At 42.6% G+C, this 17,342-nt stretch overlaps 1 protein-coding gene across 1 annotated transcript in view; it reads left to right on the top strand.

Annotated features, from left to right (window-relative positions):
- Positions 1–1,062: 1,062 nt before the first annotated feature.
- The window catches only part of LOC144818285 (zinc finger protein 474-like), a 325,325-nt gene continuing 309,045 nt past the window's right edge, over positions 1,063–17,342 (top strand). The window contains exon 1 of the mRNA XM_078675565.1: positions 1,063–1,229. The gene's annotated coding sequence lies outside the window, so the exon portion shown is untranslated. The remainder of the gene's footprint in view (positions 1,230–17,342) is intronic.

The following is a 17,342-nucleotide window of genomic DNA, read 5'->3' on the forward strand; positions in this document are numbered from 1 at the left end:
GGAAGATTGGAGCCTGCATGGCAGGTATCATTTTATTTTTGGCTGTTTTACAAATTCCGAATTGGGTTTCTTCATGAAGCAATCATGATGTGGTAGATAATCATTGAAATCGGAAGTATCACATCTGAATCGGAGGGTTGGCATGCATGCTATACACGTGCACATGGTAGGCAGAGAGCACACAGGGCGGTAGTGTGTACAGAAAGAAAACAAGCATTGGTAATATTGGTTTTGCCTAGGTAATTAATAAAGAGATGTTTCCATCAATCATCCTCTGGCAGAAGGAGAGAGCTCCCTGACAGATAACATAGGAGTGGAGATAATGCAAAGCGGACAGAGCTGCTGACACAAGAGTTGGGGATCGCATTCGAGTTTCAGGTGCGCCGTGCAAATCACTTCATCTCTCCGGTGACAAATTGTTATATAAATATGGTGCAATAGCAAAAGGCAAAACTTTATGAAAACATGGTTCCACCAAAGCGAATGTAACAGTATTTTGGCCGCAGGAAACTGATAAGAGAAGCCGACGAGGAACAAGCATTGGTAAATACAGGAAAATATGCTACAGCCAGTAGAAATGGAGGAAAGATAATTGCCACCCACAGGAACCAATGAGAAGCAAGGACAGAGTAAGCCCCTTTTAAATTAATCTTAAAAAGAATAGATTAGACAAAACTTAGAAAGACACTTGGCACCTGACGGACATCCTATTACTTCGGTAGAGGGCACACCTCCAGTTGGGCAGCCCAGAAGCTGATGGGGACTGTAGCCCTCTTAGATTTATAGTCCATGCACGCCTGACAGCAATTTCATCTCATAAACCTACTAACCAATCACATCTGCTGTACCACAACGGTTCCACTGTATTACATTTCAGCCCTAATGGTACGGTGATCCGAAACTGTTTAGAACTGACAAGTTACTCTATCGCGAGATGTACTCTCCTGACATTCAGTATAACCTAACTTCTGATTGGCCATATTAACCCATCGGGATATGATTGGGCGCGAGCATCCAATCACCATATCAGGAGTTTGGCGCTGTCAGGTTTGTTGATAGGTCTCCAAGCTACGCATGCCGTCTCGGCGGTCACCATAGCAGCGGAAGATGCCAACACTGCAGCGGCGCCTCAAGGGAGTGGAGGACACCGGAAAGAATATAGGGAACCCTGCGAAATATCACACATCGTTTGTGGCAGCAAAAGCACAGGACTTCAGAAGATACAGCAGGTAGGCAGAGAGTTTGTCGACAGAAGGACTTGTTTGCTTACTGTATTTACGAACCGTCCTCCCCTCTACTGTGGGCGCCCCTTCCTCCTGGAATGTGTTTAAATATTTGCCGCATGACTCTTGAAAGAGAGTTTTTTTTGTAGAGTACGTTTCAGTGTCCGTACTCCCATACTTCGTAGTCAGTACCTTTCGTGTAAATAACGTCACGTCGGTCTGCTGTTTGAAGTAGCTTTTCACTCCTTGACCATAACTGTCAACAGACTCGCCAGGACGATTTCTGCAAGCGTTTACAACTTTTCTCCTAACAGTTTATGAATTTTGACGAATGTATTTCAAATTGAAGAGAAAAACCGCATTTAAATGTGAAATGTCTAAAATAGGATATTCAAAAAGTATACTGTATGTGTCAGTGTAGTTGCAATCCTACTTAATATAGTCCCAACAAAAATAAAGAACCCTTTTTAGGAGTGCATCGTTTGCAGCTTGTACACCCCGAGTTATTCACGTTAAATGTGCTTTTTTTGTTGTTGCAGTTTTATATAGCACGAACACGAACCGAAGGTATTGGAGCGCTTTACATTGGCACCAGTTACATTACATAAGGTCACATTCAATTTTTTTCTTTTTTTATGTAGGGGGAGATCAAGTGATTTGCCCAGAGTCACAGTATGTTGAGTCGACTATCTTGGTTCCCCAGTTATGTTATATGTTATTTGTTATTTATGGGTCTTGTATAGCGCAACGGCTACTCCAAAGGAGTGTCCCGGCGCTTTGTGCTCCAGACCCAGAAAAGAGACTGAAAAACATAACAACATAGAAGGCTAAAACAGAGGATAGGCTAGCAGAGGTCTAATCCGAGAATAACCAGGTCTTAAGACCCTTCCTAAAGGCGAGCAGATTGGATGTGGACCGTAAAGACAGGGGTAAGGAGTTCCAAAGTCGGCAGCTCTAGTTGTAAGGCCACACTCTTTACCCCTTGTTCGAAATCGGCCACAACACTGCCTGCTAGTCGGTATATTGGATGATTTTTCTTTGCCACTTTTTCTGGTTGTGGTGCTTTTGGTTGAAGTTTTAAATGTTGCCCATGAGCTTTATGCGTTAAATGCTCACATGTGCAGAGTCATTTTTCTGTTATTTTAGTGTGCTGTTTCACACCATGCCACCTCAGTTTGGACCCAGTCATATGCCAATCAGTCATGACCCTGCCCCAATGGGATAGTCCAGCTCGAACTTCCAGGTCAGGTCTGCCCTGAACCAGAACACAAGCAACCCCCTCATACTGTTTCACCTTAGCTACTGAGGTAGCATGGTGTGCAAAATAAGATGGGTTGGGATGCTGGCCAGAGTAATTGCCAGTGGCAGAGATTGATCCACCCATTCCATCCATCACTTTTTTGTATAATTCGGTGTGACGCCCTGAGTGGGAAGGGAACACCCAGACGTGGGTCCTGTGCACACTGTGCCACTGGAACTAAGCTATACCAAGCTAATGAGCACTAATACGGGTGAAACCTGTCCTGGGTTGCTTCTTGTTTGGGGTCAGGGAGGACTTGACCTTTTTGTCAGTTACTTTAGCAAAAACACTTCTCCTAGACGCTTCATCTTGAAGGACTGAGGTGTGGCACATAATACAATCGCAAGTTTAGATGGTAACATAAGAGCATCAAGTAATCCTTAAACGTAACTAGCATTTTTTTATTCGAGTTCCCACTTAGCTGAGGAAACCCTGTTGTATCTGGAGGACCCAACTTCATTGGCTGTAAGTAAGGCATATTTTGTGTCAGTAAATATGGTAACGATATGTAAGGCAGCATGAATACAATACACTGGTCAGGCCAACCAGTTCTACCCTACAAAAAGAAATTTACTTTTCGTTTTTTAGTGGTTAGAAAAAGGTGTATTAGTGATCAATGAGATGTCATGGGAAAGCACTAAGTGTTTTTAAGATACCCCTCACACACTAAGAATCCCTTAGTGTCATGCTTCATCATAGGGGTCTTCCCGTCCCTCTACGGGGCGGGCGTGTTTCAACCTAGGGAGACGTGGGAGCACTTTTTTTTGTGAAATAGTCTATGTATAGTGTGAGAGTGGTAGGATGAGTTGTAAATATTCCCTGGCTAGTGGAAAAAACTAATTTTATTCACTTCCCTAGCTGGAAATATTAAAATGTGGGGAAAGACGTAGGGGGTATGCTTTCATTTCTCTCATTTGATCTCCGCATTCCTCATCATCTCCTCAGTTTCATGGTTTGTTGAAATGGTTGCATTTGTAAATCTAGATTCAGTTGATTCCTTTTTCCATTCTTATATTGCCAAACAATGATTAGGAACTGATAGTTCAGCTATACCTCTGGCCTGCAACCAAACATAAATGGTGGGGAGTTGCTCCCGTACCTTGAGCAGCAGACCTTGAAAAAAACAGCACCAACAGCTTTTTGTGCACTTTCAGTAGGTACGCAATACTAGAATAACTTTCAAACACATTTTTCAAATGATTAGAGAATCAGTAAGAAATTAACTTTTATTCTGTTTATAATTAGAAAGTGTTTATCAAAACCTCTTTCACAGCTGCAAGAACTGCTGCATCACCAGGTGTCTGTTGAGGCCAGCTAATCTTTTCTTTCAGACAATCCCTAACTTCACTCAGCAAGACACAACAATGGTTTCACATCTGGCCAGTTTGGTATGTAGTACTCTAAAAACTGTTTGTAGCTCTTCGCAATATTTCATGGAATTTTGTTATGGATGTTAGGAAACTATTTCTTATTGTTTACTACGTCTGAAGGAGACCAAGGGCAAATATTTGTGTTCAACCTTATCCGTGAGCGCACACTTTGTGTCTTCACAGTGTAATCTGAGGGTGCTCAAAGGGAGGAGGTAATCACCCTACAGCCCTCCAAACAGAACCTCGTCATAAAGTCCTAATAATATTCAGCCTTATCCTGGACACACACTTTGTGCCTTCTTAGTGTAATCTGTAGGTGCTCAAAGGGAGGAGGTAATCACCCTACAGCCCCCCAAACAGAACCTCGGCATAAAGTCCTAATAATATTCAGCCTTATCCCTGAGCACACACTTTGTGCTTTCGCAGTGTAATCTGTAGGTGTTCACAAGGAGGAGGTAATCACCCTACAGCCCCCAAACAGGACCTTGTCATAAAGTCCTAATAATATTCATCCGTATCCCTGAGCACACACTTTGTGTGTGCACAGTGAGCGCCCAATCAGTCATTCACCTAAAATTCACCCCTTTAGACTCTTAGGCAAATAATTGTATCTTGGTGTTTGGGTTCAAGGGGGCCTGGTTCCTTCTGTCTAGTTCCCCGTTAGTGGTTTTGTCTTACAAGTGCCAAGTGCACATGCGAATTTATGGACGCTCCCTAGGGCTCGCTTTAAAAGGGGGCTGCCAACAGGAAACGGGTGCTTGGTTTCTTTATTGGTCCCTTGCCGTGGGTTTCCTGTTCCTGTGGTTCTACCTTGTTTCCCTTCCTTCGAGCTCCGTTCCAGCGGTCTTTTCTAGTGCTGGGTTTTGATCCCCTTTTTCCCCTGCTCCCTTGTTTTCCTATTCCCTTGGGCATTTCTGAACCCTTTATTGGGGTCCAATTTTTGATTTTCAGTGACGTTCTGGGATTCGCGGCTGCGTTTCCTTTGAGTTTTAACATCCCGTTATTATCTCTTTTTGTATCCAAACCATCTTGTTATACGCTGTGTTTGGGTGGTTTCACAAAGGAGCTGAATATCGGCTGTTTTTGCGCTACCTTCGTGTTCTTTTTAGATTCCAGGTTTTTTTTGGGTGTCTTTCGTATTCCCTTGATACCTTTTTTTCCCCCTGTCCCTTTTTGTCCTAAAAATTGTGAATTCCACCCCCTTTGTCATTCTCGGTGTTTCCCGAGGGGGCGTGGTTGGTCTGGGGTTACGCAAGAAACAACCAATACGATTGCAGTGGAAGAATTCCTGTTTCATATCAAGCCACTCCAGTTTGTTATCTGGGGTAAGCAGGGAGGTCGGTGGTTCGTGTGTGTACTTGGCACTGGTAATAGTAGTAGGGGTGTGTTTAATCTTGTCCCCTTTTTTCATTTTAGCGGTCTCGTCTGTGTCAAGCTGTCAGCTACCAAGAAGCCAGAGGAGACGAGTTGTGTTCCCCAAGACCTTGGGTTCCCTTGTTTTGTTACCCACCTTCTCCCGGTGTCGTGTTCTCCACCATCCGTTTTTGATTGCGGGTGTTGGGGGTCACGGTGAGGGTAGAGGATTGGAACGTTCTTCACTCCTGCGGTGTTGGGCCGGTCGGCATCGGAACACTTGGTCTCCTACTCTTGCTCTCTGGTACTTTTGTAAAGCAGCAGCGCCCCATGCAGGTAAGATCGATGGGGCCAGGTGGGGGAATTGAGACAGACGACTAAGAAGGAAAATTAATTATTTATTTAATTTCCCCTTGTGGTCATCTGTCTAATCCCCCTCCAACTGGGCCACACCACTCTTACCTGCATGGGCCACTGCTGTCGTAGAGGAAGGAGTGCATCAGGTAGGCATTATGGGGCATCCTTGAGTCATTGTTATCTACATCACTGGATGATTGGATATGTTGATCGTTTTGGGGGTTCCTTTCAGTTTCTCTCACACTTCTGACAATGGTGCTCCTTGGGTTACATTTTTATAAGACAAAGAAAGGCAGTAGGGCTATAGGACAGTTGCACTAGTATTTATCCGTATTAGTGCATTAGTTAGACCCAGACACTCAAGTGTTTGTGATTCTACCGCCACCGAATCACTACACAAAACTACTTAGCACATACAGGACAGGAGTGTCCAATATCTACACATGTGTTATAATTGATAATATTATCAATCTTTTTTTTAGAAACTTCCCATTCTGTCTCTGCAGGACTGAATAAGCTGCCTGGTTATCAATGAAAAATCCCATCATGTTTAAAGGTTTGTGGATTGCTCACAAGGCCTTACATAGAATAGGACCTGGAGAAATTAGAACTATGTTACAGTGGGTATTACCTTCCAGTCAGCTCAACTCAGCAAATCTAAATTTGGTAGTGGTCCCCAAATTTCGTAAAACAAGATAAGGAGGCAGATCCCCAGGCCAAGCTATGAAATTCCCTTCCCCATGATATTATCAGCTGTAAGAATCACTTATACTTTTGAAAAGCCTTGAAAAACTGACTATTCATGTTATAACTGCTAGCACAGATGCCAAGAGCTCCAGATCTTCTTCAGCTGAATGAAGGCAGCCCTTGTTTTGCCGAATAACAGAAGCCTTCCAGGTGAGGACAGGATCTGCCGGGGTTGTTTGCTCTCGCCTTTTCTCTTCCTGCTGGCCATTGACTGGATCAGAAAGATATCCACAGCAAGAAGAAGAAATGGGATCCAGTGGACACCTTAGATGCAGCTTGACAACCTGGACTTTGCAAATGACCTGGCCCTACTCTCCCATACCCACCTGCAGATGCAAAATAAGTCTAACAATGTGGCACCCACGTCAGCACAACATGGACTCCACATCCACAGAGGAAAAACCAAGATCCTGAAGGCTAACATGGCCAGCACCAGGGCAGTCACTATTGCAAGTAATGCACTGGAAGAGTTTGAGGCCTTTACTTACCTGGGCAGTTTTACAGACAAGCAGGGCGGCACAGGCGCCGACGTCAAGCAAACACTTCCTATCAAAGCGGACTGCAACTTTCATCTTGGGATGAAACACAATGGTGTTTTCATAACTCCCAAAACACTTAAAAATAAACACACATGAATCCACTGCACCAGCAACTACTGTCACTACACACTCAGCAAGATACAAAAAATGTGTTATCCCCGTATTTTCACAATTGGTTCAAGCCCCTGACTCTCAACTAGATTTGTAAATCTGCGCCCCAAGATATGAAGTAGGTTTACAATTTTAGTAGAATTCACAACAAAGATTGAATGAATGTATGAGTGATGAATAGATGTATGAGGGACAGTTGCACATACTCCTAATATTTCCAAGGAAATAGAGAAATGTGTGAGTTTTTGACCAATTGCTTCAAGAATTCTGAAGTACAGGCCTTGGACACTGCTTGCTTGAGACTGCAGAAAGAAGATTACCAGTGGTCTCAGCTCACCGTGTTTTGCTGTGTCAGGCTGCACTGTTTTGTGACCCAGAGTGTATTGAATGGCCCCCATTTGATGGTAATCAAATGGCAGTCGATAACTCGGGCTAGAAGCACTAGTTGTTTTGTCACAGCATCAACCATCTTTCCATCTTTCTCTTGGTCTACCAACAAGAAAAATAAGAATAAAGCTGCAAAACTCAATAGTTAAAAGTCAAAAGGACTTGTGTGTGAGTAAAGAGACAGCCAGAAAGCAACAGCCTTCACATAAGTCCCCCATGCACTCAAATAACACCCACATGCACACAAGCACCTATTTCTTTCCTTCACTCTTACACAATTATTCTTTACAGATCTTGCTTCCTCTCTGTGCACTTTATGGTTTCTTCATTCAATATAGGCAATTGCTGTCTGTCAATTTATCACATCACTCACTGAATCACCTGCATAACAAAAGTATATCCCTTTTATTTAAATGTGTGCTATTGTTCTTTGTTCCTATCTGTAGAAAAGTACCATCTGTTGTGTGGTTCCCCACAGTTATTGCCCTATTTGTTTTTCTGGTTTTAGTGTTCAGTGTATATTACCTCTGCTAACCAAGAGCAACGTGCCCAAACTCTCCCATTAAACTTTTGTTAACTTCTTAACCTTTAATAACATATTTAGTTTTTCTATAAGGCCATAGCATATGGTACAGAACTGCACCCATGACATGCAAAGTTAAATGTCACTTGTGGACTGCAGCTCTAATTGTTCTATACTCTACAGTGACACAGTGACAGAGAAAACCATGTGTAACCTGGCTGCTGCAGTCTAAAATGCTGCTGTGAAGCTTGTTAAAATGATCCTTATTAACAGTCGAGAAAACCTGATATTAAATATTAATAAATCACCCAAGTCCACCTTGTTGCCCCGAAGGTAGCATGCCTGCTATATTTAGAAGTGGAACATATACAAAATTAAAAATGGCATGTTCTTTCAGTGACTTGTACCCACACACTATTTACATTGGCAGTGTTCTAGCTGGATCCTCCAAAATGGCAAAGTACATATTATGAATGTCAATCTGTAATGTTTGATATGAACTGGCTAAAGTATTAGTTAAAAGTCTATTTGTCATATGTATTAAAAGTCCAATTCAAGTCAGATGTTTTATTAAATATGTAGGAAAAGTAACTTTTAGAAAGTTACCTTTTCCCGGCCTGATGCTCATGGAGGCAAATTTTCATCAGCTCTCCAGAAGTTGCCCAGCCAGTGCTTGCTCTTAATCAGGTTTGAAAACTACTCCCAGAGCAGGAGCAGTGGACTGGATGTGGCGACATGCTTTTCTTCCCCTTGCACAAAGGGGTTGACCTTGGAACTTTATTACATTGTAAAGGAGCCTGCCCTTTCAGAAGTAAATGTAAAGTAAGACCTGTAAAAGGTAGTAGGCTGACCTGTCTTGTCTTTTCCCTGAAGTGACCAGTTGACTAGTACTAACAGGACACAGAGTAGACCTTGCTGGTGGCCTCTCCTGGAATGAGTCCTGGCCCCTGAGTGCTGTCCTTGAGGTCCAGGAAGCCTCAGAAGTGAACCAGATGAGCTGCTCCAGAAACCATGAAAGGTTGGGACTTAAAATGATGTTGTATTTCCAAGAGCTGTCAGGGAACCTTAAAGAAAGGTGTTTACATTCGATGCACCTTTCTTGGATACAGCTTCAGGCTTGCCCCGCTGGAGGATTTCTTTTTATAAATCTTTTTATTTTAAAAATGAAAAATAACATTGTGATGACATCACCTGCTGGAGGATTTTGAGCTCCATATAAAAGACTAATTCAGAAGGTAACATTGTTAGATGAACCTGCTGGGAATATCTGACCTACGCTCCATCGAGGTTGGCCTAAAATCTCACCTGGTCCCTGTTTTTCATAAACTGTCATTGGTGCTTAGTGGTTTTTGGTGCTATTTTTACTTAGAACTTTAAAAATTCACATCTCTGCTCCTTTTTATTGGATTGTTGTCATTTTGGTGCCATTTTGTTTATTGATTTCTGTTGGAACCATGGCTAGCGGCCCACTCAAGGTAGCATGACTCTAGCTAGAAGGCAAAACTTAGAAGGCAATTGTGACGTGCTTGCATTATGCACCCTCCAACACCCCAATGCAAAACTACCAAAAATAACAACACACCGTCTGTTAAAAAAAGGTAATTGAGTAGCTTTATCTTTTTACTTAAGATGAGTGAGGTTTTCACTATTTCATAAATCCAGCCCTGAACATTTCTCTTTCAAAGCTTAAATACTATAACTGCTCTTTTTATCTTACTTCAGTACAGTTGTTCAAACCCGAGTGTTTAGGACACAATAAAATTGACTTTCAGCAGTTGAGGATTCTTCAATTAAACCTCTTGTAACTGGTTGTCATGAATCTGGCCAGGTGAATACCTGATTTATCACTTTTATAATTATTGGCATCCAGTTAAAATAAACATACAAATAAGCGACATTCTACTTCAGCAGGTTTCTTTCATCATTACTTTTAAATTAGACTGAAGCAGGCATTTTGATTAGAGTCACCTCCAATCCCAGAATCGCTGGTGTTACTCCTTGCCAGCACTATATCAGTGAAAGTGCTTTGGGAGGCTTACTAGAAGAAGGAAGATTGAAATCCCCTTTTTCATCAGATGTGTCAGTCATGCAGGGCTCAGAGAGGCAGTGCCCCCGGGGCTAGTTCGTGGCACAGTTCGCTCCCCCTCCCCAGTCTCTTATCCCTCCTCCTTAAACAGCGCCTCCCTCCTTGATGTCGCCCCCGGATACCTGGGTGCATGTGTTCTTCACCCCTGAGGCAAGCTGAGGCGGCTGCACAATACCCATCTTCCCGCTCAGGATCTCAAACGCTTTACTTGAGGCGGGGAGGGGCCACAACCTGATGGTGCTGCGCGGCTTCGGGGAGCCTCGAAGAGAACGGGACTCTGGGCGCCTGCTCATAGACACCGGAAAGGCCGCCAGTGGGCGTACCTGCTCCGCTGGAGTGTGCGCCGGCTTCCGTCCCGAAGAAGGCTCCCACTTCCTTGTGCGAGGCGACGCTCAGGCGGAAGGTCGGTTACCTAGCAACCCCATCCAGCGTCGCCTTCCAAGGACTTGCGCTGCATCCTTCTCCACACGCCAGTCACTGGAAGTTCTCTCAGCAGCTCCCGCCTCAGTGACTTAGTTTTGCTGGGCAGCCACGGCACCACAGAGTTCTTGAAGTTTATCAGATGAATGTTAAGAGGCGTTGGGGGGAAAATGGCCAAACGCTGGCAGTCCAAGGCAAATCCTGAATGCAGGCACAGCTTACAATCCCCCACTTTGGTAAGGCACAACAGGGGCAAGTTCAGGCCCCACTTTTCCACGAGGGTCAGGGCGAAGGTCCCTTACTCCACTATGTCCTGAAGTTTATAGTGACACCCTCAGAGGTTTCCGAAATGGGGGCCTGATTCCCACTCACCAGTAATTAATCTGAATTAGTGTCCTTGAAGAATGGCCACTTGAGTTATACTGGCAGATCTTCTTTTACAGGCAGGGTCAGATCAAAAGAAAGGAGGGCAGTACCTAGAACCAACACGCTGCCCTTAAGAGCAATCAGGAAAGCCTAAGGCACCAACCCCCTATCACAGGTGTCCACACTCCAGCCAACCCAGCAGTGACAAAATGGCCGCCCAGTGTTCTCCCTTATGTAGCCTAGGCCCAGGTCACTAGATTGGACTGGAAGGTTCTGGAACCCTCTAATGCTAACCTATGGGCCAGAGCTCTGAGGTAATTTCTGATAGGCGTCCATCTTAGAAACTCCCACCTTCCACCATTTTAGAAAGGCGCACCTGTGCCTCAACACTAATTAGTAGTGGTGGAGCACTCGGAGACCTAAAGCCACACAAAAAGGGTTGGTGGACAAGAATTATGGGAGGCAGAAAGGGACAAAAAATAGGGGAAGACCACCCACAAAGCTGACAGGTCTAACAATTTCTACTCTATGTTTCTAATTCATTTTGAAAATGTTTTTGATTAGTGTTTTTATTTCATGACTGTTTTGGTACGCAATGAATACTTTACAGATTGCCCTCAGTAAAGCCTGCGGTTCAGGCCTGGATGCTGACCTGTTAATCCACATGTCGGTCTTCCAATGTCTGGGGTAAGGACAGCTGTTTCTGGAAGCCATCATGTCACCACACACTGAACAATGTGGTAGGCAAGCGTCTTGAAGAAGCTGCAACCTTCAAATGAGAAAAAAAAACAGGGGAGTAAAAAACCTCCTTGCTGATGAAAAGGGTTGGAGAAAACCAGGAGTCATGAATCCAGGGAAGGAAGTAGTGAAGAGTCAAGATCAGCAAAAGGAGGCAGGAAGTTAACACAGCTATTTTGCGACACTCCCTCCAAGCAAACTGAGGCCTTTAAAAATTAAAGAACAAGAAAAGCAAATGACATAAAACATTGCACGACAGGAAATATAATGAATTGGGAAAGTTAGATAGAAATTAAGAGAGAAGGAGCTATCATTGAAAGAGAAAAGAAAACTAAACAAAAACCCAAAGTAAGCAAGTTGTGGAGTTACCCAAGAGGCAGCTGCAAATACTCAGGCAGGTGGTTGCCATATTGGAGTTGAAGCCAGGAGCCCAGTAGCGTGAGAGGAGACTGGCCTAGGTGAGAGACTCGCCCAGAATGTAGCTGCAGGATTCATACCGCATCTTCTGAGATCTGGAAATCCCGGTATCCAATCAATGCAAGATTTCAGCTCTGAACTAGTTAGGGCTGAGTGGAGCTCAGCAGATGATTTAGACTAGACCATCAGGACATTCAAAAGATCCTTGTTCATATAGTCTTTCAAAACTGTTTTCTCATACTGGGGTAGAGAGTACATTCTACAGTATGGAATACTGGCTTGGTATGGTCTGTATGGCACAATCCAAATTTCTATAAGGAGGAAGAGACACAAATCTAAGCATCTGAAAGACATCAGAAAATTCCTTGTAGGCCATAGAAATGGACAAAATCTGACTAATAGTCGCTTGAGACTGGTCTTCAGAAAGTTCTTCTTCCACCGGAGCCCAAAAACACCCATTCGAGCAACATTTATCTCTGAGAGCTGTGATGATAGCTGTAAAAAATTGGGTTATTGGTAGAGTGGGTAAGTACCCACCTCAAGTAATTATCACAATCCTTCTCAGCGTGAACCCTCAAAGGCACTAAATTAACCAAAGCTCCGCCCCGATAGCTATGCCACACAACAGATAGGCTTAACTCAGGCAATCTATAAAGTATTTATGCAGTACTAAAACAATATTAAAATTCAAATGCAAAACAATAAAAATCCCAAAACACTTAGAAAATTAGAGTAAAATGTAATAAACAAAATGACACCAAAATTTCAAAAATTCAATGTGGGAACTCGAAATATGTTATTTTTTAGAATTTAAGTTGCGCTGTTCGGATAACTAACCAGGGTAGTCCTGGTCCAAGATTTTGATACCTTACCTCAGTCCTTTAAGCCTGAATCCACCACAGGAGCACACGTCTTAAGCCCTCAGGACCTCAGGGGAGGCACTTAAAGACTGGCTGGGCAGAGACTTTCCACTGGTCAGCTGGGCAGTTGCAGGAAAAGGCTTCTTGTATTTTGTTGTGTCCCAGTAGCTTTACCAGGAGTTCAGTATTATAACTCTTGGAATCACCTACTTTGTTCTGGATATAAGAAGGAGAGCAGGTCCAGTCATCTGGATCTTCTCCGGTCTCAGACAGCAAATCCAGTCCTTTTTTGATCTTCCACAGGTCCAGGAATGTTATGAAGTGGGTGCCAGCAAGCAAGTATCCAAACACGGCCCAACGTGTTTCGGACTTCTCCAGTTCTTGATCACACGCAGCTGGCAAAACAAACAATTCATATTGCAGTTACTGATTAAATAGTCACATGATCTTTTACATCTCGTACTACATGAACTTGGCATGATAACCCCAATGCATTCTGTGATCAATAGTCTGTACAACATTTCATTGTTCCTGAAATAGGTAAATAGACAACCAGCACAATTATATCCATATACTTGTTTGCTTAAAATGATTTGCCATGCTAAAAGTTCCGTATTGAGATCCGATATCACAGTTCTCTTGGCCCGCTTATCACGGTGGTGCAGTCTCCCGTAGGCTACCGTAATGTCCGGTTTCATATCTCAACCACACAGAAATGGAGATGCACTCTCTTTTAAGCGACTTTAATATGGCAGCAAGCAAGAATCCAATTATGGCCCAACACGTTTTGGACTTCTCCAGTCCTTGATCACGGGCAGCTGGCAAAACAAACAATTCATATTGCAGTTACTGATTAAATAGTCACATGATCTCTTACATCTCGTTCTACATGAACTTGGCATGATAAACGCAATGCATTCTGTAATCAATAGTCTGCACAATATTTCATTGCTCCTGAAATAGGTAAATAGACATCCAGCACAATTATATCCATATTCTTGTTTGCTTAAAATGCCTTGCCATGCTAAAAAGTTCCACATTGAGATCCGATATCACAGTTCTCTTGGCCCCGCATATCGCTGGGTGTAGTCTTCCAGTAGTCTGCCGTAATGTCCAGTTTCACATCTCTGCCATAGAGGAATGGAGACGCACTCTCTTTTAAGCAACTTCAATCTGGTAGCAAGCAAGAATCCAATCACGGCCCAAGGTGTTTCGAACAGTCCCAAAAAACACCTTTTTATAATTGAATTCGGAGGCCCACTGAAGGGCAGTAAATGTTAAAATTAACTGAGATTCAGCAGGGTCCACTGGAGGGTAAAAAATGTTTCCCAAACGCTACAATTCCCAGCATGCCACTGAAAAAATACTCACCGGAGAGGAGCTGTGGAAGGAAGTACAATGTTAAATCATAAAGATTTGTGTTTTGGGACTGCATGCGAAGCATCGGAAGAATACCCATGAGTAAGGAGTAAGGACTCTGAAACGCGTCGGGTAAATGCCGGTTTTCCTTTCAATAAAGTTTTTGATGAACTGAACGCTGTGGAGTGCGTCCTTAATCGATGGACAAAGACCCGATGAAATATATATATATATATTATATTACCTACTGGCGGTCGCCAGTAGGTATATATAGTTAGGATTTTTTTCCTATGGGATTTTTGAAAATTCTATGTCGAATAACTTTGGCGTTTGAGGACGGAATTGGCTGAAATTGTCAGGAAAATTGAACATTTTGTTTCTGAGCAGCCCCTGAAAATTTAGGGGGGTTTCGTCAAGGGGGGCCGAGAAACAAGGGGGGTCCCAAAACGCGTTTTTCCCATGCAATTTTCCTTAGGGCGGTTGGACTCACTTTTAGCTCGAACGGCTGAATGGATTTCCACGAAACTTGGCAAAATTGTAGATATTGTTTGCCCGATGTGCCTTTGCTAGGTCTCAATATATGTGCTCCAGTGGATTTTGATAAATTAACGTTCAAAAAAATATATATATCTGTAACAGCGCTCCGGTTAGCGCCCCGCTTCGCGTACCTGACGCGTAACGGAACTACCCGGTAGCGTAACGGGAGTCCGCCATCTTGTGTTTCGGTCTAATTTAATCACAAGATGGAGGAAAAACAATGTGGGAAATGGGTATAAGGGGGCACGGGAGACGTATCCTGACCCCCTAGGTTTTCTGAGGGTGGCTGAGGAGGCTCATATATGTCGAAAAAGAAAAAAAAATTGAATTTTTCGCGAGGTTAGCTGCCGGTACGCGAACCGGGTAGCGAACCGGGAAGCAAACAAAAGTGAAAATTAGTGAAAAAAGGTACATTTGAAATTTTTAAAGAGTAATCATAGTTAAGGTAGCTCTGAAAAGAGCTGTTGGGTTCTGTGTAAGTTCTAGGTACTTATAAGTAGGTACCAATACATAGTCTTAAATTCAGGATGAAAATTCTGTTCCCTTCATCTGAGAAGTGAACTCCATCTCCTCTGTAGATATCTTGCATGTAGTAACGCAAGTTATTGTTGTAGATGGAGCCCATTCCATGGTCTCTCATGTAAGCTGAAACAGACTTATTTACATGCTTCCTCGATTTCTCAATTTGTGAACAAAATTGGTTGGACCACCTCCATTTCTGTCTTTGGCATATATTTGAATATACCAAGGCAGTTTGAGGAAAAAGTGCCATCAATTGCTCAAAAGTGTCCTTTAAAAGCATTTCCAGACCTACCCGAGTCAAAGTGCCCAAGTCATTTCCTCCACAGTGCATAATTAACAGGTCAGGTTTTGGCAAATGCAAAAAGGTTTTCACCAATGGTATCAATTGGTGACATCTTAATCCTCTGTGGCCAATCCAGTTGATTTTCACATTTTGTAAATTGAGGTTGTGTAAATTTCTGTTATCAGCATACCTTTGAGCCCAGTGGATGTAACTATGTCCAACAATCCAGACAGAAAACATGGTGAGATGAGGTTCTGCTGCAGTCAGATGAAGTGTGGGAATGAAATGGCAGTTGAAACAGTAGGAGATTGTAATGAAAAAAACTGCGGAGTTTCTGTGCTAATGATTCAGTAGCAGTGATTGGTGGATTTTGATTGCTGAAAACAGAAAGTTAGGGTGCATGGATGAGTTCTTTGAAAGATGTAATTTGAATGGTCAAGAAAAAATCATTTTATGAAAGATTGCACTGGATACGCAGGTGTACTGAGAGTTCAGAGTTCAATTGAAACATTGTTGTGTGAACTTGTAAACATGACAGGTCTTTCAGGAGGTGGTTGCTATGGAAAAAAGGCAGAAAGGGCAGAGGGGGGAAGGGTGTTGATTTGAAAAAAGTGAGGGAAGAGTTTTGATTGGGTGACATGAGAGATATGTGTGATGAATTACAGCATTTCTGTGCCTTTGTTGGTTGCAGCCTCTGGAGTGCATACCCTTTGCTCTGCTAAAGAAAAATTGGTGTGTGTCTGAGACTGTTTTGAAACTCAAAAAGTATTTGCTAAGGTGAGAAAAGATTCATTTAATTTAGATAGAGAATAGTATGCTTTAGGGAGAAAATTATGAAGAAAGTTGTGTATTTAAAATGTTGCTTTGTGTCAAGTGTTTTACAAATAGATTTAGTTTCTTTGAGTTTCATAGCCATGTTAAAAGTGATGCAAAAGTGGTGCAAGGGCCTTAAAAAAACATTTTCATGTGTGTTAGGGCATTTTAAGTCACTTCCCCATGAATCTGGGTGAATAATTTGCTTACTTGATGTGTTTAAAAACGTTTCCAGAAGTCAATTAGGTTTCTTGATATGTGCTGCTAGAGTTTCATAGCCAGCATGGGGCATATTTAGAAGGACTTTGAGCCACTTTCACGTTATTTTCCCTATGTTAAAGGTGACGCTAAAGTGATGAAAAGGCCTTGTAAATACACTCTCATGTTTGAGCCACTTTCATGTTATTTTCCCTATGTTAAAAGTGACGCAAAAGTGGTGCATGGGCCTTGTAAAATATGCCCTCATGTGTGTTAGGGCATTTTAAGTCACTTCACCATGAATCTGGGTGAATAATTTCTTTACTTGATGTGTTTAAGAACGTTTCTTGAAATCATTTAGGTTACTTGATATGTACTGATAGAGTTTCATAGTCAGCATGGACCATATTTACAAGGCCTTTGAGCCACGTTCAAGTTATTTTGCCCACGTTAAAAGTGACTTTAAAGGTGGTGCAATGTCCTTGTAAATACGCCCTCATGAGTGCTTTGCAAATTTAAGTCATTTCCCCGTGGTGCAAGGTCCTTGTAAATACGCCCCCATGTGTGCTTGGGAAATTTAAGTACTGACAGGGTGTGCTTGTACATAGGAGCTGTGTTGTGTTTTCAAATTATGACCAGAAAATCATTTTTTTTAAAAAAGAAATGCTTTTTACATTTATGAAAAGGTCAAAATGGTGTCTGCTTCTTTAAATAAATATTTCACTTTCCACCATGAATATGGGAGGATAATTTCCTTGTTTGCCGGTTTAAAAACACGTTTCTTGAAGTCATTAAGGTTTCACAATATGTTCTGCAAGAGTTTCATAGTCAAC

Source organism: Lissotriton helveticus, chromosome 2_1 (genome assembly GCF_964261635.1).
Source record: "Lissotriton helveticus chromosome 2_1, aLisHel1.1, whole genome shotgun sequence".
Classification (NCBI taxonomy): domain Eukaryota; kingdom Metazoa; phylum Chordata; class Amphibia; order Caudata; family Salamandridae; genus Lissotriton; species Lissotriton helveticus.